Raw genomic sequence first — 14536 nt, 5'->3', positions numbered from 1 at the left:
CTCAGATGCAAAAGACTTGAGCAAAAATTCATTATGAAGCAATCCATTGTTTTCTCTTAAAATATATGTCATGCATATATGTATATAAAGTGAAGTCTCTCAGTCGTGTCCGACTCTTTGTGACCCTATGGACTCCTGCCAGGCTCCTCCATCCATGGGATTTTCCAGGCAAGAATACTGAATTGAGTTGCCATTTCCTTCTCCAGGGATCTTCCTGACCCAGAGATCAAAGTCTCAAGTCTCTCACACTGCAGGCAGACTCTTTACCCTTTGAGCCAACAGGGAGCTTTTTTTTATTAAAAAGCTAATAAAATAAAATATAAAGCTTGTAATGAATAATTATAATATATGCAGATACATGTATATATATATATAAATGTATATGTGTGTGTGTGTGTATATATATATATGCAGTCAGCAAGTTTTCCAACAACCGTGCATTTTTTCAAAAATTTCTACCTCAAGTAAATGGGAATTTTCATTTTTATAATATATTGCATATTAAAAATGAACTGTGTTCTTATTGATTTTGAAAGCAACACTTCCAAGTATGAAAGTAATAGCTTTTTGATTGATTCAGTCAGGATGAGTTAGACGTTGAGAAGAAAGGGAGAATTAATCAAAAAGGGTTGATATAGGACCTGTTCCTGGTATAGATTTCCATTTTTTGTGTCATTGTTCTCTTGTTATAGACCTGATGGACTGTTTGCACCAGTTTAAATGATAAAATGACTAGGATGAGAAAAGCAGCAAGTCAGGATATATCAGAATTAAGTCTATTTTGAAATTAAAGTTAGAGACCAAACTTTAGAATAGTCATAGCATTCTGAGTAGAAACAGTGATTTTTTTTTAAAAGTCAGGTACACACTTGAATCAATCCTCATAGGAAAGAATAAGTCAAAACATTCCTAAACAACATTAAGAATTTAACTTTCTCATGATGCACCAGAGATGTTCTAGAAAATATGCAAGCAAATCACATCTGTAATGAATCAAATTACAAATGAGTACCACTCTCTGGCTTTAACACTGAAATTTATTTTCTTTATTCAAGTGATCCAGGAAAGAGATATCAAGTTCCTACTCAGAGCCAGGCACTGGATACTAGGCATAAACCTGGATAAAACATGATCCCTCCCCACCCACTAAAATCTGAGCCAATGTTCGAATCCCACGGTAGCTTCACACCAGCTTCTGAAGCACCAACATAGAGGCTTACGCCTCTCAGTCCACCCAGGAAGCCACAGGGAGGAGACTGTTGTTCAGAAATGCCAAACCCTGGGGGAAGCTAACAAAAGCAAGATGACCCAACAGCTTATCTGGGAAGAAGACAGCGGCAGGGTGTAACTGACCCGAGGGAAGATTGCACACAGGGCTTAAAGAGACCTTAAGCCCACACACAGAAAAGCCCAGTATTGGAAAGTGTTGATGACCACTGCCCCCCGCCCCAAAATAACTGTTAATATGTAAGACCAAGTCTATGTGGAGGTGGATAAATTGGCCTCAGAGAAGAGGAGTGGCTCGTTTAGTATTCAGATCTCAGAGACAGTTTGTCTTGTAGGAACAAACAAAAGAGCAGAATTGACTATTTTTCCAAGAGTTCCTGAATGACAAGCTGAGGCTTCAGGGTTGGAGAGATAAACATAACACAGGCCACACAAGCATTAATGAAGGAGAGGTTTAAGTAGGGCCAGAAATCAATGTAGCAGAACCAATAAGGTAAAACAGATGTAGAAAGGAAAGAGAGGTTTTGAATTCCTGATTTCAGAGGTAGAGTATTTCTAGCTTCTTTATCTCATGTGGTCCCATAAATCACTCATTCCCATCAGTCCCACTTTCATTAACCCCTTTTTTTAGCTCTAGTGGCAAAGCTTGGTGGATGCCCTCAGTTCTCTCATACACCAGTGGTCTCTTCTGCTGGAGTTTCTGAAAGAACTTTTGTCTATAATCCCACTTCCCCTCAAGCCAAGAGATCCTTAAAAATCCCATAGCAAACTTTCTAAGGTATGAACCTAAGGAGGTCATCTGCCTGATTAAATCCACAGCTCCTCTACATCAGGCACAATGAAAAATAACTAAGGACTGCTTAGAGGATTTAGAGTTAGTATTGGTAAGATGGGTAGTAATGTCACGCACCAAGATTCGCTCAGTATTATGTGTGATAGAGAATTCAGACATCTGAGGCCTAGTCTTGGCTATGTCTTAAAGTCTCAGATAAAGTAAAAAAAAAAAATCTTGGTATCTTCATATTTAGAGAGTTAAATTTTTTCAAAGTTAGCTTCCAGTTTGTAAATGCAGTGATTTCTTAATTTGCTATCAGTTATGTGTAGATAAAATCCCATAGCTAGTTAAGTCTGCATAAAAGATGAACATGGAGAAATTTATTTTGTATAAGACAGTATTCCTTAATAGAATTTTTAAACTTTTTATATTGAAGTATTGTATTTATAGAAAAATTGCAGTGATATACAGAGAATTCTTATATGTACCAGCTTCCCTTGAAGTTAACACTTTATATAACTGTAGTTCATTTGCCCAAACTAAGAATTTATCATTAGTATAATACTATTGACTAAACTATAGATTTTACTCAAATTTCACCATTTGTTTTTCTAAAGTCCTTTATCCATCTAGGACTTAATCCAAATTTAGGATGGAAGTGAAAGTCACTCAGTCTTGTTGGACGCTTTGCGACCCCCGTGGACTGTATAGTCCATGGAATTCTCCAGGCCAGAATACTGGAGTGGATAGCTGTTCCCTTCTCCAGGGGATCTTCCCAACCCAGGGAACGAACCCAGGTCTCCTGTATTGTGGGCAGATCCTTTACCAGCTGTGTCTCCAGGGAATCTCCATTCTAAATCTAGGATAGTACACTTTATTTAGTCTTTGCATATTTTGGGACCTCCTATAATCCTTAGCAGGCTTTCCTGGTGGCTCAGCGGTAAAAAATTCAACTGCCAATGCAGGAGATTCAGGAGATATGTGCTCCATCCCTGGGTCAAGAAGAACCCCTGGAGTAGGAAATGACAATCCACTCCAGTATTCTTGCCTCAGAAATCCCACGGACAAAGGACTGGCGGGCTACAGTCCATGGGGTCACAAAAGAGTGACATGACCTAGCAACTAAACAACAGCAAATAATCCTTGACAATTTCTCGGTCTTTCCTTGTTTTTGTTTTTTGTTTTTGTTATGATCTGGGCAGTTTTGATGAATAACAGTTAGATGTTTTGTAGAATTTCTTTCCGTTTGAGTTTGTGTGAGTCATTTCATGCTTAGATCGGAATTACGGGCTTGGGTAAAGAATAATACAGAGGTGAAGTGCCTTTCTGATTGTTTCATATCAGGGGGTGCATAACATCAAGACTATCGCTGGTGATATTTACCTTGATCACTTAATTAAAGTAGAATTTACCAAGTTTCTATACTGTAATCTACCATTTTCCATTTTTACTGTCTGAAACAAGTCACTAAGTCCTGCTGTAATATATTTTTTCTATCATTCAATGAATAATGACAAATATTTATTGATAGGTGTCATTAGAAAGCCAAGAAAAAAGCAGCTGTTTTTCTGATAGCTATATTTTTAGCTAACTCCTAAAATGTAATAACATCTAAGTAATGACGATAATTAAAAAAATTCAAAAAGTTCAGCTTTTACTGGTAATGTATTTTTGTGTATACATAGTAAATAGAAAACTGAGTACAATGATATTCTTTTTCACTTTATTTTGAACAGTGACAATGTTCATCACAAGGATAGGATATTTTACATAATGTTTGAAATCTTTGATTTTTTGGTCAGTGTTCAGCAACACTAAATTATTAAATTTTATTTGAACATTTTTTACATGTTTATCGGAGAAGGCAATGGCACCCCACTCCAGTACTTTGCCTGGAAAATCCCATGGACGGAGAAGCCTGTTGGCTAAAATCCATGGGGTCGCTAAGAGTCAGACACGACTGAGCGACTTCCCTTTCACTTTTCATTTTCATGCATTGGAGAAGGAAATGGCAACCCACTCCAGTGTTCTTGCCTGGAGAATCCCAGGGACGGGGGAGCCTGGTGGGCTGCCGTCTATGGGGTCGCACAGAGTCGGACATGACTGAAGCGACTTAGCATAGCATAGCATACGTGTTTATATTAGTCAATGTTTATAGAAAACGAGTACTTAAGAGACAAGTAGTACATGAATAGATAAGACATATCACGGAAGAATTAAGGGCCTCTCTTAAAAAATTAAATGAGATGCTTACATCATTACATTCTATCCCCCAAATTTCTGGTTACAGGATGCTATTCTAATAGGGACCAGCATGCAGTATGGTTCAGAAGGTAAAGAAACCGCCTGTAAGTCAAGAGACCCGGATATGATCCCTGGGTCGGGAAGATCCCCTGGAGAAGAAAATGGCAACTCCCTCTAGTATTCTTGTCCGGAGAATTCCATGTTCAGAGGAGCCTGGCGGGCTACAGTTGATAGGGTCACAGAGTCAGACATGACTGTTTGACCAACACACACGCACAGTGTTCTGTAAACAAGGCCTACTAGACTTTCAGCTGAAATGAATTAATCTTAATACAGATACCTGAGCTCTGAGCTGCTGCAAATCCTGACTGAGCTTGTTCCAGAAGCCCCCAAAGATCCTCACTGTGTTTCACAGTGGTCTCAAGGATACTCAGTTCATAAAATATTCCCCAAATAGACATTACCTATCTGGCCAATGTAAAGGAGTTGGGTTATGGCTAATTGCCACCCTGTTCTCACTCCCTCATACTATAGGGGAGCATCAGGTGCTTAGACTCTGGGATTTCCTGGACAACACAATGCCCCAGACAACACAAGTGATGGCTGTTTCTCCCGTATTTATCTTCCTAGCTTCCATTTACATTTGCTTCTCTTGTTCAGTCTAAATAAACTTATATACAATTCAGACATAAAGTCAGAAATTGAACCTAGTGTTTCTGTATATCAAGTCTTAGAAAATACACTTTCTTCCTCCTAATGTATCTTTCAAAATGAATCCAGCAATATTTTTGTAAAACCTTATGGAGAGAAATACAATCTGAAGAAGAATCTGTAAGCTTCACCACAAGCCACATAAGTCAATATATCTTCATGACAGATCTTCAAACCCATATGAAAAATCAATATTAAGGCATTTACCTGTGAGGTTTTCAACACTGTGCCATAGATTTTAAGTTGTTTTCCCCTTTCTGAACTTGCTGTTCTGTAGAAACAGCACTAAATCTAGTCATATATTTCACATAAAAATAGATCTTTATTTTACAAAATATTTTCAACATTTTGAAAAAAATATGAGTTGCACTACTTTTTCTATCTCATCAAACAAAACATTTATATTAATCAAAGTGAAGATATCTGAATGAAAATAACAGATGAGGGACTCCTCAACCAATGAAATACCTTTACATGATGTGATTGTCACAGGACTGTTGACTGTCTGTATTTGTTAAGGGTCATAATCATGGAAAAGTGGTGATAATCAAAAGTTTGTAATTAATTTAGGGAAGATAAGATGAACTATTTTTCTTCTGTTAGGGAAGATAAGATGTGGATATATCTGGATAAAAACTTAAGCAACGAATAAGCCAGAATGCATTCACATCTGCTTAAACAACCCTATGTGGTGCAGTTCTCCACCACTGTGTTTAAAAGATAAGTTATCCGCAGTGGTCTACCATGCAGCAGTTAAATTTGCATAGTTTTGGGAACCCTCCTGGTAGACAGGGAAGAATGGACTATTGTCATGAAAATGTAAAAGCTGCAGTGGAATTCATCCCTGGGCTGCTAGGCGGTTACTCTCAAGGCTCCTTAAGGAGAGCTTGCAAACTCTCAAGTAAATCAATTTCCATGATTTACATTCGTTCCCTCCCATCTATTTCCTAAGAAACTTGAGCCAATTATGCAAGAGATACTAGGGTACTATTTGAGACCCTGAAGCAAAGAAACTCCTAGAGTAATGAGATGAATATTTGTTTTCTATTTTCACTAGACAGCGGGACATGCTGGGTTCATCTCCTTACGGGCGGATTGAATTCTTACGGGCGGATTGAATTCTGTAATAAGACTGCATGGTTTAAGAACAATAGAAACAAACAAACATACTTTTGTTACAAGTTTCTTTGACTAGATTTCTGTGGTAAAAATAATGCTTTGTGGGCATCTCAGCCTAATTCTTTTTCCTCCTGGACACATAGTAGGACCACTTAAGCCAGTCTCCTTTGCAGGCAAGTGATCTTGTTGTTGCTTTTTTATAGGTTACTCCCCAGCAGATCCCATTGAAACCTCCTGTGTGATTAAGCTCCTCCATTCCCTTAACAGCATGGATGGTGGGAACTCCATGAACTTGGAGAAGGGAAGAAGCACATGATGGAAGAAGCCTGGGTTCCTGCATCACTGGTCAAGGCAAACTCCTATGACCTACCTTCACTGCCTATTATAGTGAGACATAAACTTACTATGATTAGCCACAGAATTCTGAATATTGCTTATTAGAGTACTTTTACTCATCCCAATTAATACAATTGCTATTACATCTACAATATTTACGGAGAAGGCAATGGCACTCCACTCCAGTACTCTTGCCTGGAAAATCCCATGGATGGAGGAGCCTGGTAGGCTGCAGTCCATGAGGTCACTAAGAATCGGGCACGACTGCACGACTTCACTTTGACTTTTCACTTTCATGCACTGGAGAAGGAAAAGGCAACCCACTCCAGTGTTCTTGCCTGGAGAATCCCAGGGACGGGGAGCCTGGTGGGCTGCCATCTATGGGGTCACACAGAATCGGACACGACTAAAGCGACTTAGCAGCAGTAGCAGCTACAATATTTATACCTTGATGACTAAAATCTGTTGGTATAGGGAAGTAGAGATAGGAGCAGGAAATGAGGATGTTATTTCAAAATTAAAATAGTAAAGAACAGGAACACTGCTAGGAACACTGTAACCACGATATAAGTATTTAGAAATATTGATAAGACAGAGAAATGAAACAGTTTTTTTTTTTTGTTTATTTTGTTGGTGTTTTTTTGGAAAGGGGGTGGGGGTGGGAATTGTTTAGTTTCTTCCTGGACATGAAAATCTAAATTCACCAGAATTTTTTGCTGACCTTACAGCTTTTTTGCAGAGGCTCGCCCTCCTCTAACTGGCCCTATTACATGCTGAGTTTCTTCCTCAGTGCTCAGAGAATTTCTCCACCCAGTTATCTAATCACTTTATGTTATTTCCCTAGAAAATCTTATCCACACCCATGGAATCTATTATCGCTGTTAGATCTCAAATTTAGATTTATCCTTTGAAGTTTACAACAAGAAAGACAATTTTCTACATTATTTCAATTTTTAAAAACTTTCCAAATGTCACACATCTAAGAGTAAACTAATGTTCCTTCTTACATATTAGTTTTATTCCTTGGATTTCTATTTTGGGAAACCTCAACACCATCAATCTAGTTGGGTGGAAGCTTTTCCAGATATCATGCTGCCCCACCCTTTTCAGAGCCAAATGATCAATTCAGACAAGTGTACCTCTTCTGTGGCTTTTACATTTTTTCTTTTCCTTTTTTCCATTGTCTTAATCCTTTAGCACTTGTATAAACTGCTGCTATAATCCACTATACAGTTATACAAGAGGATGATTTTGGAAGGAGTGGTAGAAAATACTTTTATTTTGGAATAGGAACTGGAAGACATTATCTAATGCATTTCCCAGCTGCAGTTAAACCACAGGAAACATAATGACAATATAAGAACATGGAATGAAATATTTTTTGAGGAATTAAGTGAAAGATCTGTGTTGTTACCCAGGACAATGGAAGAAACTTATAGCAGTGTCACTATGGAAAAGTCTGATTTGAGAGGGCAAAAGCTGATCTACAGCTTTTGAATGAGGCGTTCTCCTACTGCACAGTCACCAGGACAGGTCAGATGCAGTAATAACAGTTTTTAGTCTACTGTTGTATTTCTCAAGATTTTCTATAAATGTCTGGAGACAAGAATCTGGTAGAAGAATGGATCTCTTGTGGTCAACACCAGTGGGGCTGGAGATACTGCTTCCTTAGCTGGAATTGAGACATGACCCCTGAAACTTAAAGGAGTTGAGAATATCTGGGGTTTATTTGCCCCTAGGAAAAATAAGCGAATTCCTAAATATCTTTATTTTACCAAGTAAGTGAATAGAATCAAACATATCATTCAATAAGCTAAGTCATATCTGAGACACCTTTAGTGTTTATGCACCAAAAATTGGGTGGGGCTTGTCCAGGAATCAATGTAAATTCTTCAGCTGCCATCTAATCTGTTTTGAAATAAGACTTGAATCCCAAGTTTGAGCTGGGAAGATAACCAAGCCTTTTCAAATAAAAATGAAGCATTGTGAGTCTCAGTGATGATCAGGCAGCCAACAGAAGTCACAGAACACATTGAAATATGTATTTAAAAGCAAATATTACTCTCAAGGTGATAACTTAGAGAGCAGTCTGCAATGTGTAATTGTTAGGGTCAGGTGTGGACCTACAAAAGAAAAGTATCTTGAGCATTTCTTGATACTTAACCCATTCTTCACAGTACTTCACTTCTGCTCACAGAGCAAGGCACAAGTAAAAATGTTTTCAAGTAACTATTTTAACAGTTCTACCTTCAGATTACAACTGATCTCTCTTAGTCTTTCTTTGATTTTGTCCACACTGGTACAGTCCTAGAAAACCTCTTCCTTTTCTGTATATTCACATATGCTAGGATGCATTATTGTCACTTTTTTAAATAAATTCCATCATAAGCTTGAAATCCTAAAGCTTATCCCTGTGCAAGGGTGTCAAAAAGAATTTCTGGGAAGCACGGCACAGACATCTGGAGGAAATACAGTACAAACAACACAATATGATCTTGTTCCCAGAGATATTATAATTCCAATTCGAATGAAAAAAGTGTGATGCAGCATACAGGAAAAAATATCACAAGGGCAGCTGTCTAATAATATTACAAAATTGTGCTTAGTCATGCGAAAGGGTTTGACTCTGCGTTCCCATGGATTGTAGCCTGCCGGTCTCTGTCTGTGGGGATTCTTCAGGCAAGAATACTGGAGTGGGTTGCCATGACCTCGTCCATGGGATCTTCTCAACCCAGGGATTGAACCCAAGTCTCCCACATTGCAGGCAGATTCTTTACCAGCTGAGCAAGTGGGGAAGCCAAAAAAATTGGTCAAGTAAAAATTAATATTCTGCCCTATAACATGGAATTGCAATATGTGCCTAATAAGATATAACCTCTGTTTTCAAAGAACTTACATTCTAATGAGAATGACTTATAGCTACAAATTACAAAAAATGTGGTAGAATACATTAAGTATTAAAAAAAACAAATAAAAACAAAAGTGATGGGGAATATAGTGTAAGCAACTCAGAGAATTTTTGAAGATAGTTATAGCTTCTTTAAATCACAACTTCCCTAGCACATAACTGAGAAGACCTACATACATGGCATTAATCGTGTGTGTTTTAGCACAGTAGGTTAATATTTCTTCATTGGATTGATGAGATGATTAACCAAAACAGCACATACAAATACCTAGTACTTTGTTGGATATGCAGTTACTATTCCATTAAAATAGAACTCTTCCATCTGTGCCGAAATTACTGTAATATATGTAAAGACAAGGAAATCTCCATAGACAAGGAGGGGGATTTTTAAACGATGAGTTCAGTGTTTCAAAGAGAAACTGATTATCTTGCAAGAAATTCCACACAGAAACAGCAGTAAGAACAAACATATAGAGTAGAAGAGTTGAATAGTACAAACTGGTCTGAGCAAAAAACACATGAGAAGAAAGGAAACGTTCTTTAAGTAAGCCTGTTGTGGAAAGCCTTGAATAGAATACTAAACCATCTGGATGTGATTCTGTTGATAATGAGAAATCCTTGAAAGTTTAGTCTATGGCATTTCTGAAAGAATACCTCTAAAAAACAGATTCTTTTGTTAAATATATTAGAAATATTCTGTATGCACAAAGCCTGTTTAGAAATCTCTAATATACACTAATACAGCAACAACAAAAAGTAAATTCTACTCAACTTTAAGACAGATTTTATAAGCTTACTTACTTAACAAACTCTTTCATTTCTGTTTCCCTGAATGTAGCACCTATTAAAGACCCTTATTGTCACTGAGGTTTCCCAGGTGATTGCTAGTGGTAAAGAACATGCCTGCCAGCGCAGGAGACATAAAAGATCCAAGTTCGATCCCTAGATCAGAAAGATCCCCTGAAGAAGGGAATGGCAACCCACTCTAGTATTCTTGCCTGGAGAATCCCATGGAGAGAGGAACCTGGTGGCTACAGTCCATAGGATCACTAAGAGTCGGACATACTGAAGCAACTTAGCACGCTGTCACTGGAACCTTCTTAGAAAAACATGGTTTACATTCTGCTTTAAGGAGACAATTCTGGCAGAACTCTCAGTTGCAAGAGGAGATTTCAGATTCTAGGAGTAGTTCACTTGCAAGCTAATATGTGAATGGCTTAGATTGGAGAAATAAAATTGAAAGAAAGGCACGAAGCAGAGGCAACAATCCTTAGCATATGATTGACTATATAAAGAATAAAAAATGTGCAAGACCCATTTGAGACTAAATGTCAAGCTCAGAAGACTGTATGACAGAAAGTATTTGTAATCAAAATTGGAAACTCTAAAGGGAAACCAAGATTTGAAATAAAAGGAGTGATTCTGGAAGTGCTGAGCTTCAGGGCCTGATTTGGAACTGTCTAGCAAGCAGCTGAGGATTTCATTTCATGTCAACCAAAAGTAATTTAAAACCCAGCAGGTGCCAGGTTCAGGACTAATTGTGCAGGGCCAAAAGATGAATAAGACATGTCTCGACTTCTGGGGTCTTAAATTTTCTGGACTCACCCTGGCACTAGAGCAGACCCAGAAAGCTTTCAGACAGAAAACTGGAATATCTCAGATGTGCCCTGAAGTCTGCTTATCCCATCAGATGCCCTGGAGAGAGCCAACTTTCAAAAAAGGCCATCATCCCTACCCCATACCATGCAGCCTGTCAAAGTACACAGCTTCATCCTTTTGTTGCTACACAAAATTTGGGTCTTCCCATCTGTTTCATCATATAAAACATTGAACTCTTTGCAGCCCACTTTTCATGGCATGTTTGGTATAAGAGAACAGTATTTCATGGAGAATTTCTTGAAGACTTGGGAGTAAACAGGAGTTACCAGAGAAAAGTCAGGGGCATATGAGAAGCAAAAGAATCTATGGTAGTTCACACTCAGTAAATTTCCACATACTTCTGGATATTACAGAGACTTTCAGTTAGGTTGATACTTCAGTTATGAAAATATCTAATAGACAAGTTGAAATAACATGGGACTTCCCTTTGGGGTTGAGGCAGGAAAATACTCCTGCCTTATTTTAAGTTCTCTTCATCTGTCTTGGGTATCCCCCAAGGCTGCATGTAGTGAGTGCTATAGCTTAAATGTGGAGGTTAGTAGCCTGACTTGAGTTTGGACTTTATGCGAGTAACAGGTATGTTTTAATTTGGTTAAACCACTGAGAATTCAGGTTTACTGTGTGCTTTGTTTCAGTTTTGGATTTTTTGAGAGTGGGCTACACAGTGGAATTAATACAGAGCCCAAGTGGAGAAAAAAGTTCCATTGAGTTAGGGTTTTCTCCTATTGGACTTCTGTATAAAATTTGCTGGTGAAAAATGCTCAGCAGATGAAAACTTTCGAGATCCAGTGCTCTGCAATGTATCAATGTTATTTTAGAAAGTGAAAGTGAAATCGCTCAGTAGTGTGGGACTCTTTGTGACCCCATGGACTGTAGCCCTCCAAGCTCCACCATCCTTGGGATTTTCCAGGCAAGAATACTGGAGTGGGTTTCCATTCCCTTAATGTTATTTTTGGATAATAATAAATAAATTTATCAGGTTAACATGTTTCTTAAACACAATGTCAGTGGAATTCATCAGAAAATTACACAATTAGGCAATAGTCTATAAGATAATTATTTTTACTGATTTGCTTTTTAATGTTATACATGAACCTTATGGAGCTCATAATTCTATATATGATATGAATATTGTTGATTTTATTGTTTATCATGTCAGACAGAATTTATGAGATCCTATCATAAGTATGCCTCCCAGATCTCAGAATTGGGAAGAACCAGGTTTCTCCACAGAAACAGTTACATTTTTAACAGAAAAATATTGGGGGGAAAATGATAGAAAATGGAAGATGGGACATTATCAATGGGATTCTTTGTTGGCAAATAAAATAAAATAAAATAAAAAATGTATATAATTAAAGTTTTTCAGGTTTCACATAGAATTGCACAAGTTTATACTAGTAGACATATTGCTTAGACATTGATAAAAAAATTGGGGGTTAGGGTTTAGACTTCTTTAGGTCATTAGACTGGTAAACATGTTTCACTATGGGTTCTATTAGTAAACATTGGATCATTCTTTTCAACAAGAATGTCAAACTATAAAAAGAAAATTAATAAAGTTAGTTGTTAGAGTCACTCAACCAACATGTTTAAGAATCTGAAAATCTTCTCATATGGTGAAGATTCAAATAAGAATTAATTTGGGTGCGAAAAGATTGACTGCATTTTTTGAAAAGGATACATGATGTGTTGGTCTTCCCTGGTGGCTCAGACGGTAAAGAATCTGCCCACAATGCAGGAGACCTGGCTTCGATCCCTGGGTTGGGAGGATCCCCTGGAGGAAGGCATGGCAACCCACTCCAGTATTCTTGCCTGGAGAATCCTATGGACAGAGGAGCCTGGTGGGCTACAGTCCATGGGGGTCACAATGAGTCGGACACGACTGAAGCGACTAAGCACAGCACAACATGAATGTGTTTCATGATAGGGGGCGGAGTTTGTATGGTTCCTGACTTCACATATTTAATGAGTTGCTATGTCTTAGGTGGGAACACATAAAACTGCCCTTTATGTAAGTCAAAAAAGGCTGAATATTGACAACGTCACATGGTCCCACATATTACATTAGGAAATACAGTTATCTCGAATTATTTATTAGGGCACAATTTGGGATAACAGAACTTATAAAAGTTAGATTTTAGGCAAAAATAAGAAACTATATAGAGATTTATTCAAAAATAGAAATACAGGGGTGAAATATCAGGTTCTAAAGGTAAGTTCTCTCAGAGAATTCATGTTAGAATTTCATGTTTTGATTTTTAGATTGACTATGTGATCTTTCTTTATATCTTTTATTTCTACTAATGTAATATTCTATAATTTTTAAAACATTCTGGTAAAGATGTTAGTTTTCTCAAAATACACAGAGGACTGTCTTTATAATCATACAACCTGCTGACTAAGGCCCTGTGCGTGTGTTACTGTGATCGTTTTGAAGTTCTTAGAAACTTTTGAACAGGGGAGAATACGTTTTAATTTTTCACTGGACCTTGCAAATGATGTAACCAATCCTAAATACATAGTCATCTTCATGAAGATGAAGATTAACCTTATACATGTACATTAATTCTAGTTTATCAAAAGCCAGTTTATCACTTTTAAGTTACAATTGAGAATTGCCCTTATATAACAAAAAACATTGCTCCAAAGATCATATTGTAGTAACTATTAAATAATGTATGTCAATGTGCATTTGGGAAACTGAAAAATTTCTAAAGGAGCTTTGGTGTTATATGTATCAAGTAACCATAAAATGTTTCCAAAGGTATAAATAGAAATAATAATGGAAGAACACTTTGAAGAGGCAAAAAATAAATCTATGACAATATACCAATTCCATTTCTTAAAAACCGGTATTCTTGAAACAAAGAATAAGTGAACAGCAGGAAAATACACCACTATTGTGGTCCCAGTTTCTAGGCAACCCATTAAAATGAAAACTAGACAGGTAGCAACAGATGTAGCTAGCGTCAAAAAAAGCTAAATGAAATCAAGTGAAAATTTTCAAATGAGGTAACTGTTCAATGAAAAGGAAAAAGAATAAAAATCACATCTGCTTACATGGTGATGAAACATGAAAGACTCCGCCAAAAGTTTATGCTGAAAATTAAGATATAGGTAAAGCAATCTATGTGCACTCATCCAATAAGGAGAAAAGAATGAATTGGTGGTTCAATGCCAATTTTAATTTTGAAATCCTCAAAAAGGAGAAAACTAAGATTGTGCTTGATAAGATTCTCTGCAGTTAAACAATCCAGCAAAAACTTCAGGAAACAAAAAAAAGTACATTCATTTTAAAAGCAAATGGTATGTTTCTGTTTTTTGAAAGTGCTCAGTCACTTCAGTGGTGTCCAACTCTTTGAGATGCCATGGACTGTAGCCCACCATGCTCCTCTGTCCATGGAATTCTCCAGGCAAGAATACTGGAATGGGTTACCATTCCCTCCTCCAGGGATCTTCAAAACCCAGGGATCAAACTCATGTCTCCTGCATTTCTTGCACTGGCAAGGGGATTCTTTACCGCTGAGCCCCTGGGGAAGCCCCATTCTTTGAAA

The 14536-nt window shown here is 37.5% G+C and overlaps 1 protein-coding gene across 3 annotated transcripts in view; it reads right to left on the bottom strand.

The window, feature by feature from the left end:
• GPC5 (glypican 5) overlaps positions 1 to 14536 on the bottom strand; it is a 1580781-nt gene that overhangs the window by 1000116 nt on the left and 566129 nt on the right. The window lies entirely within an intron of this gene.

This window comes from Bos indicus x Bos taurus, chromosome 12 (genome assembly GCF_003369695.1).
Source record: "Bos indicus x Bos taurus breed Angus x Brahman F1 hybrid chromosome 12, Bos_hybrid_MaternalHap_v2.0, whole genome shotgun sequence".
NCBI lineage: Eukaryota > Metazoa > Chordata > Mammalia > Artiodactyla > Bovidae > Bos > Bos indicus x Bos taurus.
This window is presented reverse-complemented; position numbering and strand designations above follow the sequence as displayed.